We start from the raw sequence: 23,732 nt of genomic DNA on the forward strand, positions 1-23,732 counted from the left end.
TTACGGAATAAAACGGCACATTGCAAATTACATAAGTAGCCACGAGATCTTCACGTCTAATACATAATTCTCTTCATTTCTTTCCTTTACAACATTTACATTTACATTATATACTTTGGAACTGTCACATCAATTTGTTTTAGTCCTCTTCATTTGTCAAAGGAAAAATCAATTCTTTTTTTCTTTTTTTTTAAGAATTAATAAGAATTGTCCGCATCCTTGCTGGTATGGAGAGATATATGCAGAATTGCCTGGCATTTCATAAGATGCATGGAACAAAATGAAGAAATAGTTCAGTCACTGAAGAAGCATGTCATATTGTTTCCCATTTGCGCAATATTTTTATATACTTTGCAACTGTCACATCAATTTCCTTTAGTCCTCTTCATTTGTCAAAGGAAAAATCAATTCTTTTTTTTTTTTTTTTTAAGAATTGATAAGAATTGTCCGCATTCTTGCTGGTACGGAGAGATATATGCAGAATTGCGTGGCATTTCATAAGATGCATTTAACAAAATGAAGAAATAGTTCAGTCACTAAAGAAGCATGTCATATTGTTTTCCATTTGCGCAACATTTTTATGTACTTTGCAACTGTCGCATCAATTTCTTTTAGTCCTCTTCATTTGTTAAAGGAAAAATCAATTCTTTTTTTTTTTTTTTTTTTTTTTTTTAAGAATTGATAAGACTTGTCCGCATCCTTGCTGGTATGGAGATATATATGCAGAATTGCGTGGCATTTCATACAATGCATGGAACAAAATGAAGAAATAGTTCAGTCACTGAAGAAGCATGTCATATTGTTTCCCATTTGCGCAATATTTTTATATACTTTGCAACAGTCACATCAATTTGTTTTAGTCCTCTTCATTTGTCAAAGGAAAAATCAATTCTTTTTTTTTTTTTTTTTTTTTTTAAGAATTGATAAGACTTGTCCGCATCCTTGCTGGTATGGAGAGATATATGCAGAATTGCGTGGCATTTCATACGATGCATGGAACAAAATGAAGAAATAGTTCAGTCACTGAAGAAGCATGTCATATTGTTTCCCATTTGCGCAACATTTTTATGTACTTTGCAACTGTCGCATCAATTTCTTTTAGTCCTCTTCATTTGTTAAAGGAAAAATCAATTCTTTTTTTTTTTTTTTTTTTTAAGAATTGATAAGACTTGTCCGCATCCTTGCTGGTATGGAGATATATATGCAGAATTGCGTGGCATTTCATACAATGCATGGAACAAAATGAAGAAATAGTTCAGTCACTGAAGAAGCATGTCATATTGTTTCCCATTTGCGCAATATTTTTATATACTTTGCAATAGTCACATCAATTTGTTTTAGTCCTCTTCATTTGTCAAAGGCAAAATCAATTCCTTTTTTTTTTAAGAATTGATAAGACTTGTCCGCATCCTTGCTGGTATGGAGAAATATATGCAGAATTGCGTGGCATTTCATACGATGCATGGAACAAAATGAAGAAATAGTTCAGTCACTGAAGAAGCATGTCATATTGTTTCCCATTTGCGCAATATTTTTATATACTTTGCAACTGTCACATCAATTTCCTTTAGTCCTCTTCATTTGTCAAAGGAAAAATCAATTCTTTTTTTTTTTTTTTTTTTAAGAATTTAAAAGAATTGTCCGCATCCTTGCTGGTATGGAGGGATATAGCAGAATTGCGAGGCATTTCATAAGATGCATTTAACAAAATGAAGAAATAGTTCAGTCACTAAAGAAGCATGTCATATTGTTTTCCATTTGCGCAACATTTTTATATACTTTGCAACAGTCACATCAATTTCCTTTAGTCCTCTTCATTTGTCAAAGGAAAAATCAATTCTTTTTTTTTTTTTTTTTTTTTAAGAATTGATAAGAATTGTCCGCATCCTTGCTGGTATGGAGATATATATGCAGAATTGCGTGGCATTTCATACAATGCATGGAACAAAATGAAGAAATAGTTCAGTCACTGAAGAAGCATGTCATATTGTTTCCCATTTGCGCAATATTTTTATATACTTTGCAATAGTCACATCAATTTGTTTTAGTCCTCTTCATTTGTCAAAGGCAAAATCAATTCCTTTTTTTTTTTAAGAATTGATAAGACTTGTCCGCATCCTTGCTGGTATGGAGAAATATATGCAGAATTGCGTGGCATTTCATACGATGCATGGAACAAAATGAAGAAATAGTTCAGTCACTGAAGAAGCATGTCATATTGTTTCCCATTTGCGCAATATTTTTATATACTTTGCAACTGTCACATCAATTTCCTTTAGTCCTCTTCATTTGTCAAAGGAAAAATCAATTCTTTTTTTTTTTTTTTTTAAGAATTTAAAAGAATTGTCCGCATCCTTGCTGGTATGGAGGGATATAGCAGAATTGCGAGGCATTTCATAAGATGCATTTAACAAAATGAAGAAATAGTTCAGTCACTAAAGAAGCATGTCATATTGTTTTCCATTTGCGCAACATTTTTATATACTTTGCAACAGTCACATCAATTTGTTTTAGTCCTCTTCATTTGTCAAAGGAAAAATCAATTCTTTTTTTTTTTTTTTTTTTAAGAATTGATAAGACTTGTCCGCATCCTTGCTGGTATGGAGAGATATATGCAGAATTGCGTGGCATTTCATAAGATGCATGGAACAAAATGAAGAAATAGTTCAGTCACTGAAGAAGCATGTCATATTGTTTTCCATTTGCGCAACATTTTTATATACTTTGCAACAGTCACATCAATTTGTTTTAGTCCTCTTCATTTGTCAAAGGAAAAATCAATTCTTTTTTTTTTTTTTTTTTTAAGAATTGATAAGACTTGTCCGCATCCTTGCTGGTATGGAGAGATATATGCAGAATTGCGTGGCATTTCATAAGATGCATGGAACAAAATGAAGAAATAGTTCAGTCACTGAAGAAGCATGTCATATTGTTTTCCATTTGCGCAACATTTTTATATACTTTGCAACAGTCACATCAATTTGTTTTAGTCCTCTTCATTTGTCAAAGGAAAAATCAATTCTTTTTTTTTTTTTTTTTTTTTTAAGAATTGATAAGACTTGTCCGCATCCTTGCTGGTATGGAGGGATATAGCAGAATTGCGAGGCATTTCATAAGATGCATTTAACAAAATGAAGAAATAGTTCAGTCACTAAAGAAGCATGTCATATTGTTTTCCATTTGCGCAACATTTTTATATACTTTGCAACAGTCACATCAATTTGTTTTAGTCCTCTTCATTTGTCAAAGGAAAAATCAATTCTTTTTTTTTTTTTTTTTAAGAATTTAAAAGAATTGTCCGCATCCTTGCTGGTATGGAGGGATATAGCAGAATTGCGAGGCATTTCATAAGATGCATTTAACAAAATGAAGAAATAGTTCAGTCACTAAAGAAGCATGTCATATTGTTTTCCATTTGCGCAACATTTTTATATACTTTGCAACAGTCACATCAATTTGTTTTAGTCCTCTTCATTTGTCAAAGGAAAAATCAATTCTTTTTTTTTTTTTTTTTTTTTAAGAATTTAAAAGAATTGTCCGCATCCTTGCTGGTATGGAGGGATATAGCAGAATTGCGAGGCATTTCATAAGATGCATTTAACAAAATGAAGAAATAGTTCAGTCACTAAAGAAGCATGTCATATTGTTTTCCATTTGCGCAACATTTTTATATACTTTGCAACAGTCACATCAATTTGTTTTAGTCCTCTTCATTTGTCAAAGGAAAAATCAATTCTTTTTTTTTTTTTTTTTTAAGAATTGATAAGACTTGTCCGCATCCTTGCTGGTATGGAGAGATATATGCAGAATTGCGTGGCATTTCATAAGATGCATGGAACAAAATGAAGAAATAGTTCAGTCACTGAAGAAGCATGTCATATTGTTTTCCATTTGCGCAACATTTTTATATACTTTGCAACAGTCACATCAATTTGTTTTAGTCCTCTTCATTTGTCAAAGGAAAAATCAATTCTTTTTTTTTTTTTTTTTTTTTAAGAATTGATAAGACTTGTCCGCATCCTTGCTGGTATGGAGGGATATAGCAGAATTGCGAGGCATTTCATAAGATGCATTTAACAAAATGAAGAAATAGTTCAGTCACTAAAGAAGCATGTCATATTGTTTTCCATTTGCGCAACATTTTTATATACTTTGCAACAGTCACATCAATTTGTTTTAGTCCTCTTCATTTGTCAAAGGAAAAATCAATTCTTTTTTTTTTTTTTTTTAAGAATTTAAAAGAATTGTCCGCATCCTTGCTGGTATGGAGGGATATAGCAGAATTGCGAGGCATTTCATAAGATGCATTTAACAAAATGAAGAAATAGTTCAGTCACTAAAGAAGCATGTCATATTGTTTTCCATTTGCGCAACATTTTTATATACTGTGCAACAGTCACATCAATTTGTTTTAGTCCTCTTCATTTGTCAAAGGAAAAATCAATTCTTTTTTTTTTTTTTTTTTTTTAAGAATTTAAAAGAATTGTCCGCATCCTTGCTGGTATGGAGGGATATAGCAGAATTGCGAGGCATTTCATAAGATGCATTTAACAAAATGAAGAAATAGTTCAGTCACTAAAGAAGCATGTCATATTGTTTTCCATTTGCGCAACATTTTTATATACTTTGCAACAGTCACATCAATTTGTTTTAGTCCTCTTCATTTGTCAAAGGAAAAATCAATTCTTTTTTTTTTTTTTTTTTTTTTTTAAGAATTGATAAGACTTGTCCGCATCCTTGCTGGTATGGAGAGATATATGCAGAATTGCGTGGCATTTCATAAGATGCATGGAACAAAATGAAGAAATAGTTCAGTCACTGAAGAAGCATGTCATATTGTTTTCCATTAGCGCAATATTTTTATATACTTTGCAACTGTCACATCTATTTCCTTTAGTCCTCTTCATTTGTCAAAGGCAAAATCAATTCCTTTTTTTTTTTTAAGAATTGATAATACTTGTCCGCATCCTTGCTGGTATGGAGAAATATATGCAGAATTGCGTGGCATTTCATACGATGCATGGAACAAAATGAAGAAATAGTTCAGTCACTGAAGAAGCATGTCATATTGTTTCCCATTTGCGCAATATTTTTATATACTTTGCAACTGTCACATCAATTTCCTTTAGTCCTCTTCATTTGTCAAAGGAAAAATCAATTCTTTTTTTTTTTTTTTTTTTTTTTAAGAATTTAAAAGAATTGTCCGCATCCTTGCTGGTATGGAGGGATATAGCAGAATTGCGAGGCATTTCATAAGATGCATTTAACAAAATGAAGAAATAGTTCAGTCACTAAAGAAGCATGTCATATTGTTTTCCATTTGCGCAACATTTTTATATACTTTGCAACAGTCACATCAATTTGTTTTAGTCCTCTTCATTTGTCAAAGGAAAAATCAATTCTTTTTTTTTTTTTTTTTTTTTAAGAATTGATAAGACTTGTCCGCATCCTTGCTGGTATGGAGGGATATAGCAGAATTGCGAGGCATTTCATAAGATGCATTTAACAAAATGAAGAAATAGTTCAGTCACTAAAGAAGCATGTCATATTGTTTTCCATTTGCGCAACATTTTTATATACTTTGCAACAGTCACATCAATTTGTTTTAGTCCTCTTCATTTGTCAAAGGAAAAATCAATTCTTTTTTTTTTTTTTTTTTTTTTTTAAGAATTGATAAGACTTGTCCGCATCCTTGCTGGTATGGAGAGATATATGCAGAATCGCTTGGCATTTCATAAAATGCATTTAACAAAATGAAGAAATAGTTCAGTCACTAAAGAAGCATGTCATATTGTTTCCCATTTGCGCAATATTTTTATATACTTTGCAACTGTCACATCAATTTGTTTTCCAGTCCAGTCACAAGCTCCCAAATCTTTCCTCTAAAAATTGTTTAATTAAGTTTCCTAACAGATGTTTGTTTTGGCGAAAATTTGTATTTTCGTGATGTGTTTTATTTTAACACTTCTTCTGTTCTCAGAGATTCAGTATTTTGAGTTGATTCTGCATATCTTTAACCTTACTGTTCAAAACGCTAATCAATTTCGAGCTTATGTCGTTCAGCGAGTTCACACTATTCTTGGAATACTGAAATTTCAATTACGACCAAGAGTTTAATTTTGGTCTATTCGTCGTCATAATTACATCGTAGTTTGAAGCGGTTTAAAAAAATAGTAAATACAGTTTTTCTTTCGTAACAAATCCAGCTTATTGACCCAATCCATTAATTTAAAATTCTCAGTCAGCTGTGTGTGGGGGGGGGTAATAATAAAATTCTAACAAAAGTTTTATTTTTCTAAAACTGTTCCTGCATCTACTTTTTTAAATAATAAATAGGACAACACTTACTTATACATAATATACAATGACATATACACTTTCCACTACAGTAACCATATTTAAATATACACATAAAAAATATTAGAGAAAACATCTTTGGAAATCTGAAAATTATTAATAACGAGTATAATGAAATAAATTTTTTATTTCGTTATTTCGAAACACAAAGTATCGTGTTTTCAAAACTTCAAAAAATATTTTAAGTTCAGGTATTGCTTAATAACATTGATTCGCTAGAGTCTCATCATAGAAATGAAAATATTGCTTTAATAAAATATTTTTTCCAGAGAATTTTTCAAGTAATTTAAGTACAAAACATTCTGAACTTGAAAATGTTTAAAATAATAAAAAAGAATATTAAAAAAAAAACAAGATATTCATTATTTTTTATTTGGACGAAAGGTTTAAAGGTTTAAAGCTACCAAAAGGTTATTATCAATAGTTTATAATAGTTTAGTTTATTTTTTTACCTATCTATAAACACATCAACCTGATTTTTTAAAAAAATGCAATATGTTTAAAACTATTAAAAAACAAAAAAATAAAAAAAACTATTAAGGTAACACTTTTAAATAATCTTTGCATCAGATAATAAGCGATAATAAAAGTTTTCAATAAGTTTAATTTTGACACATAGAAGCTGACATGCTTTGAATGTATTACTATAATCAAAGAGTATCATTACTATATATTAAAAGGACGTTATGAAGACAACGTTGAAGCCAAATCTAAACCTTACAAAAAATAATTTTTTAATTGTTTTTAATCTAAAAAGAATTACTCAAGGCGAAGATTCATACAAAGCAACGAAATTCTTAAAAGAGTTTACCTTTTAATGTGAAAAGCAGGTTTACAAACCTCTAAAAGTCTTATAAAAATAATCACATTTTAAAATTTTCCTATACCTCGATCGATACACTCCTTCACAAACGAGAAGCCAATAAAAAAATTTATGAATATTCAAAACACAACCCACTACAAATTGATATTTCGTTTTCTTTTTAAAATATGTTAAGATAGTATCTTTCTTAAAATAAAAAAAGAGCGATAAATTCATGCATAAAAAAAATATCGTTAAATATACCAGTCCTTATCACGAGTAATCAGAAAACTTGCTCAACACATGAATGACAGCTTGCCATCTTATCATGGAACATTTTTTGGTAAAAAAGAAGATTTTTCGCTAGCGATCGTTTAAATATTGAGGCAACCATTTACTACTATGAGTATTGTGTGAAAAAAGGGGTAATATTATCTGAGATGTTTTAGAGGTATAAAATATTTTTAGACTACGAAACAAAACTCGAATTTAGAAAGGATTTGCCATTTTATATTGCTTATTACCGTTCTACAACTTGTTCTTAATATGCTTCTAAGTTTAAAACACAAATCGAAGAAAAACTCTTACTAATCATGTATAATCTTATAATAAAATGATTCCCGATAAAGACTTTAATAATCATAGATGAATATTTATGTAACTGAGAACAGAACAGCATAAGTCGTTTTTAAACAACCTGCTGCTGTCAATTGGAAACTCTCCTTATGGCAGAAAATGCTTCCACATTTTGTTAAACCTTACACAGTGAAACGTCAAAAGAACTTTTTACTATGGCGCTTTCTTCGCATTTTTTTCCAAACAAATATCCTAAAATTCTCATTGTTTTAATTCGACAATCGACATTAAGCATGCACGTGTAACCTGATAGCATTCGTTGATATTGAATGACGTCTATGATGTTGAGAAATTTGTTTCATAGTCTCAAACAAAATAAAACTATTTAAAGCAGCTAAATTTTAAACATCACATGATATAAGGAATGTAATCTAATATTTTAAAGAAACTACACAGTGAAATGTAAAAAAAATATTTTTTAAAAATCTATCATTTCATTCTTTACATTACAAAATTCATATCCCGCAAAATACATTTTTCTCAGTTTTTAATGTCTAGTTATTAAATAAATTTTGCATTCGATTAATAAGGCCTTAAAAGTTTTTTTCTCTACAATATTTTATAGATATTATGATGTCTGTTATATACCTCAAAGCATCAAAATTTTTAAAACTAAAAACATTTAATTTTCTTAAACAAGTATTAAATCCCTTATACCAAACAATATTGAAGATTGAAACCACCATGACTCTTTTTTTTTTTTGGTAAGTTAAACACTTTTTCAAATAAATAAAATATCTAAAATTCATTAATTAGACTTTCTTACATATCATAAATACTAAGATGAATTTCAAGCATTTATAAAACAAGAAAACGTTAATTTGTGTGTGATGCACACGGATGGCTACGAAGCTTGTTAAATTTTATGCATCAAATTAAGAAATGTGATTTTGTCATCAACAATTTTAAATACAAACTTAATTTGCTTCTTCAGAGCATTTATAATTATAGATAACATCAACAAATGAGATTGCAGAGAACGTGGAATCGTTATTACTTTTCTGGTAGTTCATAGTTTTAGAATTTTTTCGTTTTTTTTTTCTCAGAAGATTCAGATGATTTACGTTTTTTAAAAGAAATTATAAGTTTCTCGTGAAATGATTTTATGTAAAATCTAATAAATCGAAGGGTTAACGTGATTTCTTGGTTTCGTCTCGAGATGTAGCAGCGAAATCACATTTTAGACAGCCTTTTTTTCTCCAATTTTTGCCAAGCTTTGGGACAACTAGTCATGTACTGATTTATTAAAATGTATAATTTCATAAAACTTTTTAATAAAGTACTAAACATTTCTCGTTAATTCAAAAAGTGTCATTAATGAAAAAGTTCCAAGTAAAAAAAAAAAAAAAAAGGCTTAAAAATTGACAATTTATTTTTGAAATAAATTAACACTTTTAAGTAAATTTTATTCACCTTTAAATAAATGTCACCATCTTATCAACAGTGTCATTGTATTAAGAGGACGTTATGAGGATACAGTTGAAACCCAATCTAACTCTTACAAAAAATTTTCTAATTATTTTTTATTTAAAAATAATTACTCGGGGCGAAGATTCATATAAAGTAACGAAAATAAAGATTTTTAAAAGAAATTTTCCTTTAATGTAAAAAGCAGGTTTAAAAAACTTACAAATTCTTCAAAGACGTAAAAATAATAAAGTTTTATAAGCATACGTTCACACACGGGAAGCCAACGAAACATTATGGATATCCAAAACTTACCAAGCTACTCAACTACAAAGTAACAATTAGTTTTCATTTAAAAATATGTTAAGAAGTGATAAGATCGCAATTTTAAAAAGAAACGGAACAGTTAAAATCCAATCTATTTCTTAAAAAAATATTTATTTAAAACAAAAAAATAATTTAGAAGAAATATACATAATTATAAAGATATCTTAAGGCGATGCATAAAAATACTCAAAGAGTTTACAACAGTATATATTTGTTAAATTAGAGCTCGAAATCTTATTAATTATAGAACATTCAGTGGTAGGAAAGGAGATTTTTGTTAACGATCGTTTTAATATTAAGGCAACCATTTAGCATTATTGGTATTGTGCGCAACCGAAAAAGAGCAATTATCTTAGATGCTCTAATTTTAGAAAGATTTCTTTGGTTCAAAGGGTTTTTAACATGAACATAAACGTAAATTTGCAAAAGCTTTGCCATTTTAAATTGCTTATGTCGCGTTCTCATAACTACTAATATGCTAATTAAGCTTAAAACACACTACTCAAATATCATCATAAAATAGAAAATGTTATCTGACAAAAGACTGATCATACAAGATTTTATATGCGACTGAGAACAGATTAGATGCAGTTGATTTCGAAAATCCTATTGCTGTCTGTGAATTCGAAGCTAAAGAAATTTTCTTGCGGCAGAAAATGTTTTTGCTTCTTCAGTAAATCAAAAATTATTTTACAATAAATTTTTGTTATGGAGATTTTTAAACAGCATTTTTAAGTGAATACGTTTCTACAAATAAACGTTATATCTATATTGTGCGTTCGTGCGTAATTCTTGTTTTCCATGTCAAATAAAAATGAAATTAAGAGTTGACGCCCATGACGTAGGAAAGTTTTCTTTCTCTAAATCTCAAATATTTAATATTTGTAATTGTTAATCGTACAAACGGATATAGCTGGGATAAAATGTTCTGAGATTTAAAAATAATTATTTAAACAAATACTGTGCCAATTATTTCTTTTTAAAAGCCACATTTGTTAATTAAAAATTCTAAGGCAAATGATATTTTAAATTTATCTTGTTTTTATTTTTATTGTAACTTTTTACTACAATTATTCATAAAACTTAAAATACTCTTGCTTCATTGTTCAGGAAGCTTTATGAAATATTTGAAACATCTCAATTCTATATTTCAAGAGATTAGGAATCTAAGTTAATATTTAAAAAAGAAAACATTCAACTTCAAAAAAAAATTTTACACGTTTTTTTTTTATAAATTAATTTCTTTTTTATGTTACGAAATTCTCGCCCTGCAAAAACCTTAGTGTGTGATGAACAGGAATAGCTACTGAAATTATAAAGTTTTAGACAGTAATTAAGTAACGTCATTTTGAAACATAACTACACATGCAGCGTTTTCATCATAGAAAAAAAATGGGTGAGAATTTCTCACCCTTTCTCAAAAGCAGGGTGAGATTTCAAAAAGTTAAGTGAGATTTCTAAAAACTAAAAAAACACTAAAACTCTTTAAAAAAAATTTATTTCTTTGATTATAATAAATTTTTAACGTCTTCTATTTTTTAAAGCATTGAATATTTTTGGTGCATCATCATAGAAGATTTTGCCTTTACAAGGTATTTGTCCATCTTACATAAGTGCATAAAAAATTTGAACGTCTTACATGAAGAAACCTTACCTACCGTGAACATGTGATTGTAGAGAAATGTGCTCTGAAAGGGGTTCCGTGGTTGTGTTCTCTTGTTCGAAAAGGTTCTAAATAATACTGGTAAATAGGGAAGCTAGATAATGGGGCAGATGATGAAAATAATGAAAGATCTAGGAAGAAAAGTGAAACGTATTTTTTTCTAAATGGCGTAATTCGAAGCTTTTTTCAAAATGCAAGAAATTCGCGAATTTTGAAATTGATTTATAGAATGCGCGAATTTCTCGCGGTAATCATTTTTTAATGCGAGCAAAGAAAAAAATATGCGAGATTCTCGCGTTCTCGCGCTGTAGTGAAAACACTGAAATGTAAGATACTAGTTTAAATTGCTTCCTAAAACTGCTCATTTTTAGTAATTGTTAATTTAATCAAATTAGGTTGCACGGAACATAGTCATTATCTTATTTCTTACTCTTTAAAAACAAAAAAGAAAAAATTTCCTTGGAAGCTTAAATTTGCCGAATTTACCAATTTTTCTAGAAACTTATCAAAATAAATTACACGTTTGTTTCTTCACAAAATTTTTTAATTAAAAAAGAACATTGAAAACCAAAGATTGGTTTTTAATCTGTACCGCAATTTCTTAGAATCATCTCCAGATTTTTTTTTTCCTTTACACAAACGTTTTCCCGTTTTTTTCTGCTCTGAGACGATTAATCATGTACTGATTTTTTAAACGAATTCATAGTTCCAAAATGCAGTTTAAAATTACTGAGATGATCCTCTGTCTTACTTAGAGAGTTAAGTCTAAACAGAAAAACCACCTGCAATTGGCTGAGACCAGTCAGAAACAAAAATATTCTCGTAGATACAATATAAATAAATTTTAATGTTATGCATTTTTTCTTGCCTTTAAAATCAACCATAACTATTAAAGTTATACGCAAAATTAGTGTTAAATAACCATACAGCGTGTGCCTTTAGATTATATCTACACTTTGCAGTTGAATCTAGATGTTTATACTAACTAAACAGTTAAATGTCGATAAAAAGTTTTCTATACAAAAAAGCATTAATATTAAAATAATTTTGATAACGGTAAAAAAACAAAACTATCCAGAGCAATGATGTTGTAAGATCACGGCTTTGATTTGCATTGTAATAAACTCGAGAACCAGTTTAACAAAAAAATAAACTAATTTCTCAAAATAGTTTTACAAACTTGTTTTATTTAATTTGTTCCTTTTTACATAAAAAAATCTAGTCATTTTAGATTGCAAACATGCTTCCACTCTTTATAATATATAATGCACACCCCAAAACTTTTTTTTTAATTTGTTGAAATTAAAAAGCTGCGATGGCGGATTTTCACGCATGCATTCATACACATTCCGAGGACTATGCACGCATACATGCATACGGCTTAGAAAATTAATAACTATATTTTTGCTCTTAAAGTTTTTAATTGTGAACAAAAATCTTACTTTGATCAGTAATCTATCCTACTTAATAGTACAATTCAAGTAAATAGTTTCAGCACTTCAAAAAGAAACCAATAGGGCAAAAAAATCAAACATAAGAATACAAATCTACAGACTTGGATTTTTTTTTTTTTTTTTTAAATCAGAATTTCAGACATAAAATTTCTATTCTGATCAGCAAAATTTTTTCTGAATAACGAAAATGTTTAATGATTATTCTCTTGACATTTTTGCACTTTATTTTCAAGAAAATTCTCATATTTTGATTTTAAAAAATTAGCATTTATTATGAATTAGTGAAATGTCGATGCGCGTCTAACAACTATTAAAAACCAGTAACTCCTGAATTTTAACATGCCGGGACGCAAAAAAACCTGCTAAAAAATAGTTATTTTTTCAACTAAATAAATATTTTCTTCTGTTAGCTACTACTTGATTTTTGAAAAAAAACAAAAAAAACATTTGCTTAATGTGAAATCAGTCCTGTTTTAGATAAGAAATTCGCGTGACGTATATGTCACGCTAGGTCAACATAGATTATAACATAAATAAAATAAACGCTCAGGATTTATGGATTTTATGGTTAAATGAAATGTACCTAACATCGGTTATACTACGCTAAACTTACACAACAATGTGAAAACAAGTTGATGATTTTAAATCGTGCAGTAAACTATGTATAGCATAGAAATATCGGGAAAAGTTAATAAAAACAAAACAGAATTAAAATAGGAAATTTCATGGTTCAGAAACACCACCTTGGAAACTGATTGTAGTACAATGCTTATTTTGAAGGAACTGTGTGGATTTGATGAACGTTTGAAAAATTAAATTTTTTATGAAAATTTTTTGCCTTTCTAATTATAACAATAGTAATAACGAAAGTTTAAACAATCGCATGAAACCTGTGTACTTTTATGGAATGTAAATTTCGTAAAAAAATACAATAAAATACTGGAGATTTTAATCGTAAAAAATTTATATAATTATAGAAGGAAAATCGCTTTAATTTAAATCAATGAAACACGCCTAAATATCGGAATAATTTATCTAATATAATTAATGGAAAGATAAAATAAAATGCAATCGAGAACTTGTTTAACGACAATTTAGAATATTTGTGTTTTCAAAACAATGCATTTGTGAAACTAAAAACGTTCAGGCTTATAAAACTACATCCTTTATTTAATATAGTTAACAATAAGCTTTTTGAAAAACTATTGCTACATTTTAGAGGAGAACTTTTGGTTATAGTAAAGGATACCCGTAGAAATTGCAAGTAAGTTTTAGAAAAACCTTTAAACCGATTAATTTTCAACATTGTAATAATTTTAAAACATTTGAATTATTTAATTTTATTTCACAACAAAATAATTTCCGACAGATTCTCTAACCACCTTCTAGTGTTTGAAGTCACAGTAAATAAAAAAATTTCTACATGAAATTTACCTAAATAATTTTTTCAAGCTTTTAATTTTCCTTTTTTCCGAATGATTGATCATGTGTTAAATGAATTAACGGAAATATGAAGGTAATATCAATATAAGACAAATATAATACTAATAAAATAAAAATATTAGCAAAAAATATTTAAAGTTTAAATTAATCGTTTTTTAAACAGTCTTTAATGCACTTTCATCACGATATGGAAATAAAATTTAAGATATTTAAATAAGGTAATTGACATTTTTAACCTATTAAGACGTGGTCAAAATTGCAACACTCATTATTCGTTATTTTTTCTGACAGATTAAAAATTGTGAATACTAGTTCTTGTAGAAACTACTAAGTATAAAAAATAAATACAAAAAAAATTCCACATACTATTTTCTAGCAAACTTCAAAAGGTCATTTACCTCTTTTTTCCAATAAAAAAATCCACAGAATTAACAGAAGCAATGGAAAAGAAATTAATTACATATAGTTATCTAATATCATCGGGCTGACAAATAGAGGGTTTTTAGTTTTCTGTCCAGTGAAGTCAAGTGTGAATTAGTTATTTAAAAAAAAAACCATAAAGTGGAGTTGATACGGATATCTATTTGTGCCTGGGTCCTAAACTATGTTAAAGATTTCAAAAGATATGGTGTTGACACATTAATAAGTTAGTGTGTTGAATGTATAGTTTGAGAACAAACAGCACGAAATCTGGGAGTAGTTACTGAGTCAATCACAAGCTTTATTAATTAGTCAATGCAACAAAATCAAACGATATTAAAAACTAAGAATTGAACAAAAATGAAAGAGGGCAAGGTTACTTTTCTCTTGTATCTGAGCCCATCAAATGGAGCTTATAAAAGTTTGTTATAGAAAATAACAAACTTGATTTCAACTATTAATGACGTTCGGATAGAGTTTTAATAATGAAATAATATTTCTTTAAGACTTATGATTGAATTTCGAAATGAATGCATAATAAAATGAGCAGGGAATTTCGGAGAAGAAAATTATTTACTTAAATTTATAAGATCCAAGTTTACACAAGTTGTCATTCTTGTCGGAATTAATATTTTCAGAGCGAATTCTAAATACGGAAAAATAGAGGGGAAAAAAAATAACCTACGAAAGGGAAAAAAAATCGGGCTCAAACTTAAGCAGAGTTAGTAAAATATCATTTTAACTTTGAGATACATCCAAAGTCTATCGACGTAAACGGATATTCTTTAAATATTGTAAGATCAGTATGATTCTTTGTTGTGATTGCTGAATACCTACAAAAATATATGAAACAAAAAAAAGCGTTTTTTTTTATTATTTTTTTTTTTGAAAGAGAGAAGGCAATCGTCTTTCGCATCTAAAGATATTAATAATGAGGCTTTTATCGTTGACCTTAGGTAATCTACTTTAGAATTCTTAGATAACTTTAAATCCTAACAATTCAAAGGGCTCCATGCGTACGACTAGATTTAAAATTTTTTAAAAAAAGAAAAAACGTTCCATTTTTTAAGAAACGTTTTGTACGTCCAGGGAAACGCTCTTACAAATTCAAGCAAATTAAGAGTTTGAACTTCGCGAATTAAGAATTTAAAATATTTAAGAGTTCTCAAAAGTTTCCTGCAATATAAAATTAAAACTATAATTTTCTGAAAATACTGCGTTGCAAATACAATTTGAAAATTAGATCACATCTTAAAACAATTTAAACAATTTAAAATTTAAAAATAAACAATTTAAAAATTAAATTCACATAAAAATTTAAAAAAAAAACAATTTAAATATTAACATTTCGGTAAAAAAAAGACTAGAAATAACTGGTTGCTCATCATGATCCTATTTTCTTATCAATAAAATACATTCTAGAAACAAAATTCAGTTTCAAGCATAAATAATTAAGGCAGTTGTTTATGATAAATGGAGTCCTAATTATTACAAGTTTATTGCAATTCATCATTGATTCGTCGTTTTATTAACGCAGAAAATGTTGATTAGCTATTAATTACGTTATGACAACATTTTATACTTAAAAGCATTGTCAGAAAACTGCAAAAATCAGTAACTTCTGTTTAAGGGAAAAGTTCTTCACAATAAGAAACATTACTTATTAACTACGAACTTTTCTTTTGTCATTATTAAAGATTATTTAAAAGAAAATAGACTTTTTATTACAGAAGTTTGATAGTACAGAACTTCGAAACCCTTCTTCGAAGAGAGGAAATTTTAATTTTATTTTATTTAAATAAATAATGAAAAAGCTTTTAAATTGGTTAATATTTTCCAATATTATATCATTTTAATAATATAATATTGGAATTTCTAATATTATTTTAATAATAATTGTTCAATAAACAGCGTAAGAAATTTCAAGTGTGTATAACCTGCTTTACAAATAACCGATTTCAGTGCAAGTTATCTAGCTTGGATACCTAAACATATCACACTAACTAGAAAGCTCTGTTAACCGTATAATAAACTTTTGTTCAGCACGTTTGGAAATTGATACATTTTTTTTATAGTTATAGGTAATATCATCACATCTCAAGTAATTACAAGACGAAAAATGTCGCCATACTTAGCCCGTGCATGACGAAATATCTCGTCTTATCCAGTGAACAGATAAAGCGAATTAAACTACATTTCGAGAGCAGTTTTACAAATAAATTTAATTTCCTAATATTTGAGAGGGGTAGAAATTAAATTAAACAAATTCATTTTAGTTTTAAAAATTCTGTTAAATGTTCTATAAGTTGTAAACAATTAACCGTATACATAAAGTGTTTCGAACAAGATTTTTTTTTTTGATAACAGATACTAATACGAAATTCTTTAATGCAAACAAAGCAAAAAATAAAGAACAACTAATATTTTTTTAAAAATTATTATAATTCAATGAAAAAAAATCCAATTTTAGTATTAATAAATATCTTATGTGAGTTAGGTATGCACGTTTTAAAAAATAAATAACAAATGAATTATTAGAAAGAGGTTTTAAAGCGCTACCTCATTTAGAGCTTAATTAACAAATAATAACGTCATGTTTGGTAGCAGAATTAGTACAGCACGATTTTATTTATTTTTACTTGCAGACATACAGTATCTAACCACAGGCTCTGCAGATAAATATTTTTCATGGTGTTTCAAATCAATACAGCATTTCAATTGTCGTAGCCTCATGAGACAGTTTCAAAGATTTAAAATGTACGTTTTTAAAATTTCCTCAAAAACTTTTAATCACTCGTAAACACCATTTTCATTTCATGAAATCATAATAAAATAATAATTGGGATAAATTTCAATGCTGAACTTTTATGCAAAAGAGCAAAAGTGACTACACAGCTCATATGGCATTACTCATATATGCTCATATACTATATTACTTACATTACTCATATGGAATTTTATGGCCAAACGCATATGACATTACTAATCCAAGAGCTAATAAAATCAAATAGCGTTATAACGAAAATTTTATTGAACCAGCAAGGGAGCTTTCAATCTTGAAGTTCCAATACGTAGGGGAAAATGTACTCTCTCAAAGGGAAAAATTTAATAAATTTGTAAATGAAAAATAACACAAAAATCTCAACTCTCACTTACAGGTTGATCATATATAAAATTTTTCAATACATTTTTTTTAAAATATATGTAGAATTTTTGTGAATGTTCAGAACTATTTATTTTAGCATAATCATAACCGGACTTAGGATTAAACCTTTTCTCACCAAATTCGTTTATCTATCAAAATTACATCGACGTTAAAGCAGAGAGAATCTATTAGCTTTTTATTGATCTAAATTTGGTTATTAAAATTTACACTTTTTATCCCACCTTTGAGATTTCGAGATTCCATCCCACCCTTCTAATATTCCAATCTAAATGTTCAATATTTCGGAGTGGAGGCTTTAGCAGAGGTGCCAACTTTCCAAACTAGCTTTAAAAATCAGAGGAACACAATGTATGCAGTAAGTGTTATGGCAATCTTGCTATAATTGCTATAAATGAGAACTCAAATTATAGCAATTTCGTGGTGTCTATACAACTTCATTCGATATATGTATCTAATATTAATAAAATCATTCATGAATTTACAATTAAATAAAAAGTAATTTTTATAAAGTACTAAATTAAAAATTATACAACGAGGAAACTTTTTACTTCATTAATAGATGGTTCAATTAAATTGATTATTTGAAATCAATGTTAAGGCTTTTGGTTAAACAAAAACTAGCCTTTTTATCATCTTGCATTTAAGCCACTAAAAATGTTGGCTGACAGCATTTCAGATTTGAGTTCATGCTTTTCCGTAAGTTTCAGAACAGCTCGTTGAAAGAATGATATTTCTTTCCATATTTTATTTCTTCCTTCCATTAGAACGTTGTTTTCTATTTATTGTTTCAAAAACTGTTTAAGGGGCAGTAAAAAATTAGATTAGTTGCTGACAAAATTTCCTAGCACTTGGTAGTTAAGTTGAAAAAAAAACTTAAACAAATAGCGAGAATTTACAAAGGTCGTAATTTTTATTAGTTAACCGTGACAGTGAAAGCGTAATAATAACGGGTATGTCGTAATTGCTGACACCTCTGCTTTATTAGTAATACACTCTCTCGATACAAAAGTACAAGGAACTAAGTTGATCCCCTTATCTCCGCTTTGGAGCCTGTTTCGAATACTAGAAAGCATCGCGCTCCCTGTGGCACCACAGCCTCATAATATGCGCAACCACAAAAGGTTTTGATTGCTAAATGGTAAGAGTGTACTTTATATTTAAATAAATTTCTAACCTCAAAACTTTCATTTTCTTGTTTAACACTTAAAGAAAAATACGATTTTGAGCTGTGGCAGAATCGTTCCACAAGTTGCGCGATGTCATTGCAGAAGCTTATTGTGAAAATTTGCTACATTTTTATTCAGTTGAGAAATTCATTTCAGTAGTATTAATTTAAAAAACCACACTTTTAAAATTCTCCAGAAGAAAAATTTCCACAGGCTTAGCTATTTTCTTACATATATAAGTTGAATATAACCAAAAAGGATCAGTAAAATACTTATACAAATCATGAAAAGTGATAACACTATATAAGTTTTCTTTTTCTTTCAGTGTTTAACACGGCCCGGAAGTGTATAAAGTTTACTTCCCTCCAGTTGTAATTATAACAATTTACAATATTAATTAAGGTTAAATAATTAATTTCAATCGATATATTTTCAAATATGGCTGCACTAATTGTGATAGAAATAATGAAACTTCCGCCATCATGTACGTGGATCAATAAGTTTGCCATGCCGCTCTAATGGCGGTCCATTAAGGGTTGAAATGTAATCACTCTTTTTCTTTTAGCTTGTTTCACAATAAGCATAAATTCTTAGGGTTTCTAACACGTGGTTCGTAACCCCTTAACTCTTCCCAACTGCCAAACCAATTTCAACATCATAAACTCTAATTTAATTTGTTAAAATCCCATCTAGTAGGAAATGGATATTTAAAATTTTTAATAACATCATTAAAGGTGTAGTTAAAGATTGAGGAAACAGAAGTTACAAAATAAATGCAAAACTAAAATTGTAAGAATCAGTCGCAGATTCATTTACACATTTCATTACACCATATACATTTTGCAAAATGGTACAAAAATATGTTCATTTTATGATTGTGTATGATTGTATATATAAAGCGATGCGTATTGAAATAGGCCCACCACAGTTCATTACTGATTCAGTAGCAATTTCCCCAATAAGATTTTGTATATTAAATGTTGTGACATTGATTGGAAAGTTGGTTTAAAAAATACCGGAGCTGAAAACTTCTGTTAATTCGAAGGAGTCGAAAATTGCACAACATTAAAACGCTTTGCGACATGCCAAAAAATATTAAAAATTAAAATTATGGGGGACATCAATATGAAGGAAGGTACAATAGATGGAAGGTGCAATACAATAAAAGGTACAATAGATTTGCTTAAATATCTGCTAAATACATAGCATTAATAAGGGTCGCCGCTTGTCATTGTTAAATTTCTAAATAAAGAAGAAATATTCTTATAACGAATTTATTCCAAAACTTAATTTCTCATGACTGCAAAATAATGAGCACTGTCACTGCATAGATTTCGATTCTTTGGATATTATAATAGCTTAAGTAAAACTGTTTAAGTCGAAACTTTAAAAACATGTTTTTAAGTCAGTGACAAATATTTCTCAGTTTCTATTCGTTTTCTTTGTCTCCAGCAATATTTGGTTTAGTATTTAATGGTTTTTAATTTACGATTTAAACTCAATCTTTCAGAATCGATCAAAAACTAGTTCTTAGATTAGAAATTCGGTACATAGAGTTTACTTATTAATATTTTTTTTTCTAATTGAATGTATTAATAAAAATGAAGTACCTCTGGAATTATTGCTTTTAATTAATTTTCCTGTCGCCGCGAGTTGTTACCATAGAACATAATTCTGAACCCCATTTCTCCGAAAACAACCGTGTTGTATATGTTTCCAATCATTTTTTCATAGAACATTATTATAGGTAACTGCCGCATTTTTATTCTTTTTTTTTGTTGGTAAAAACTTTAAACTTCAAAAGAATACAATGTACCACAGTTGAAAAGCCTTGGAAAAATTTGTAATGGAAATGTCGAAATAAAATGTTGACGAAACATTTTATAAATAATTTTATTTTTGAGTGGCTGCAATACGCATCGCTTTATTTCGCTCGGAATTTAGTTTGGAGCTGAAGAGGTCACGGACTTTTTTTTTCTCCCTATAATCCCTGAAAAAAATCCATTCCCCCTTAAATGACGAGATGGAGCAACTTGATCGACTCAATTACTTTCAAAAAAAATATTTAGACACTAAATACGATATAAATTACCCTAAGCGCGCACGCGTCAATGCCATTTTAAATTAAAGTTCATGGTTAGAGTAAATAAAACTCAAGAATAGATAAGGTTAAAGTATTGTGAGAGGTAATAAGAAAGAGGTGAATAAAATAGAATACTTGAAAATGCATAAACGATTAAAAAGTCATTTAACATTTAATTAAAAAAAACTAAACTGTGCTTTATTAAAATGTAAAACCTCTTTACTGAGGGGTCTACTTTTTACTTTAAAAACTGTCAGACAAATACAAATTCACTACCTCTCATTCGTTTTCAATACATCTGTAGCGTATCTACCACTACAAAATTACAACTACAATTCACTAGTATATAAGACATGTTAACTCGACTCTATGCCGGGGTACCTTTGCATAGATGACGGTTGACATGGTCGATAACAACTCACGCCCCACACATCCCTTATTTTTCTTTCTAAGGAATACACACTAACTATTGAATGAATATAATATTTTATTCAAAAAAGAAACTATTGCAAAATACAATATGCTGCTCAATGCCAACTGGCCGGCAGGGTGGCCAAGAAGCTGACCTCAAGTAAGAAAGTTTCGGTTCTTTCCTTCCCTTCTTCGTATTATCTGTCCTTTCTATTGTGAAAGCAACGTTGGCCCACCTAATATGGCACCCCTGAGAGAGTGACCAACCCATCTGATACCCGAATGACGAAAGTCAATAATTCGGGTGGGTATTAGAAAAAAATTTGTTCAGTTGAATTTTCTCTCGAATCTTTTTCCAAAGTAGCCACACTTCTGTCATTGATCACTACCGTCTTCTACTATCGTTTCGTAAATGCAATTATATTCCGATTGTATTGAATCGATACCCACACAATTTCAGCTTTGAAGGTTCAGATCTTTGATGCAACTATGAAGACGTCTGAATTTGAGGGGATGCCAAACCATATTTCGAGGTCCTCGCTCGTCTTCTTTTTTTAAGAGTTCTTTGAATCATCATTTTTCTTCACATTTCTAACTTTCTTCACATATTTGTAATTGTTAAACTTGTAGAATATAATCTTTCAGTTGTAATAGATTAAATATCAAATAAATACGGATCTGCTCTCTACAATCCCGTCTACTTCCAGAAGATCACTTCCCGTTCATAACAGAACCCTTCTTGATTAGCAAATAAAATGGGTTCATCTACAGCACACAAGTCAATCAGAACCAGATATTGTTAAGTTTCTCAATTCGTCAGTTCTTCTTTCTTCGTCGTTAATTCTTCTTTCGTTCTTCTTTCAACAAATTAATCCTTGTGTGTCTCTTTTATTTATCTGCCCCAGAAGTAATTTTCTTGCTGACCCCGTAAGACAGTGGCGAATTTCGATTGTAGATATCACTAGTTTTCTTTCGCTTCCATAACTTCAGCAAAAATTTGAAGGATGATGTTTTGGATTTTTGAATATCTCCCTTTTATTAACATTTTCCTTTTTTCAGGTTTTCGAAAGTAGTAGATGCTCCGACAAACTCTTGATAGTTCTTTTAAAAGAATGTCGGAATTTTTTTTCTCAAAGTTAATCCGTTCAATCCATTTACAGGCTAGTCTGCAAAGTTTAATCATAGAAATTTTTGTAAATTAAAGAGCTTGGAGCAATACACACTTTTTCTTCCTAAACTTGAACTTTTTTTCCAGATACACTTTAGAAGTTTCAAGAATTTTCACTAGGAGACAACACAACAGCGTCCTATGGCCTGTATATTTATTACTAAAAGCGCTCTCCTGATCAATTTAAAAATGCATCTTATTAATTAACTCCTTTTAACTGAGCTATTTTAAACTGATAATTGCTTTAAATTAATTCAACTCTACGGGAGCAAAAATTCTTGTTTTAAATACAAACAAATTTTATCCCTTGGAATCTCTCTAGAGCAGTCTTCTTAGTTAAGTTCGTCGACAATAGCTCATTGAGCAGCTCTAGTACGACGTAAATTAAGTGCTACTATTTTCCAGCTTTGCTTCGAACTTAAAACATACGCACATTCTTCAAACATCACGCCGAACAACTTACAGATAATTATCAAATACATTTCGCTCAACAATTTCTGCTTTGTGCAAACGTTCAAAATTGGTTTGTCTACTTTTACGATCAGGGTTCAATGCGCAAAATAAAAAAGATATCATTGGGAATAACTTTTGTTTTATTGATCAGATTTTCTAAAACTAAGTTCCAACCATAATGGTTCAAAGGGGTTGTCTTAAGTTAACCCTAGCAATTAAGTTACAGATATAAACACAAAAACGTATTTTCTGACTCTGGAGTAAATGCTGTTTTTTTAAATAACCGTCATTGAACAACCTTCCTAATTTTGGGTTTATGATTATTAATCTTCAACTTCGTATCCATGTAATTTTTTTGGACCAATCCAGAAGACGAGGAAACTTCTGGATCAGTACCCCCACAGGAATGATTTGTTATGGGAAAATGGAGGACTTTGTGACTGCAGATTTTACATGCATCAGTCACCATTTACACCGCGGGGAGTCTTCGGCCAGCGGAGATCAAACCCACAAATCCTCTTGGACATGAGCCCAGTGACCTACCAACCAGGTTATCCCTGTCAAAGTAGATGCTACTTGGAAAATATCACAATAGTTAGGTTAGAAAGCGGTCCTAAGTTTGAGTAACTTCATTCAAAGTTAAGTTATGCCAAGCAATCCAAAATAGTGCATGCCATTAAATTGATGTCGTACTTTTTTTAATTTAATCAAGGGTCCAATTAAAGTAACATTTGTAATTAATTTCGATTAATTTAATTCAGCGAATCATTTATAAA

The sequence above is a fragment of the Parasteatoda tepidariorum genome, chromosome 7 (genome assembly GCF_982258835.1).
Source record: "Parasteatoda tepidariorum strain Cologne lab strain chromosome 7, Ptep-v5.0, whole genome shotgun sequence".
NCBI classification, from domain to species: Eukaryota; Metazoa; Arthropoda; class Arachnida; order Araneae; family Theridiidae; genus Parasteatoda; species Parasteatoda tepidariorum.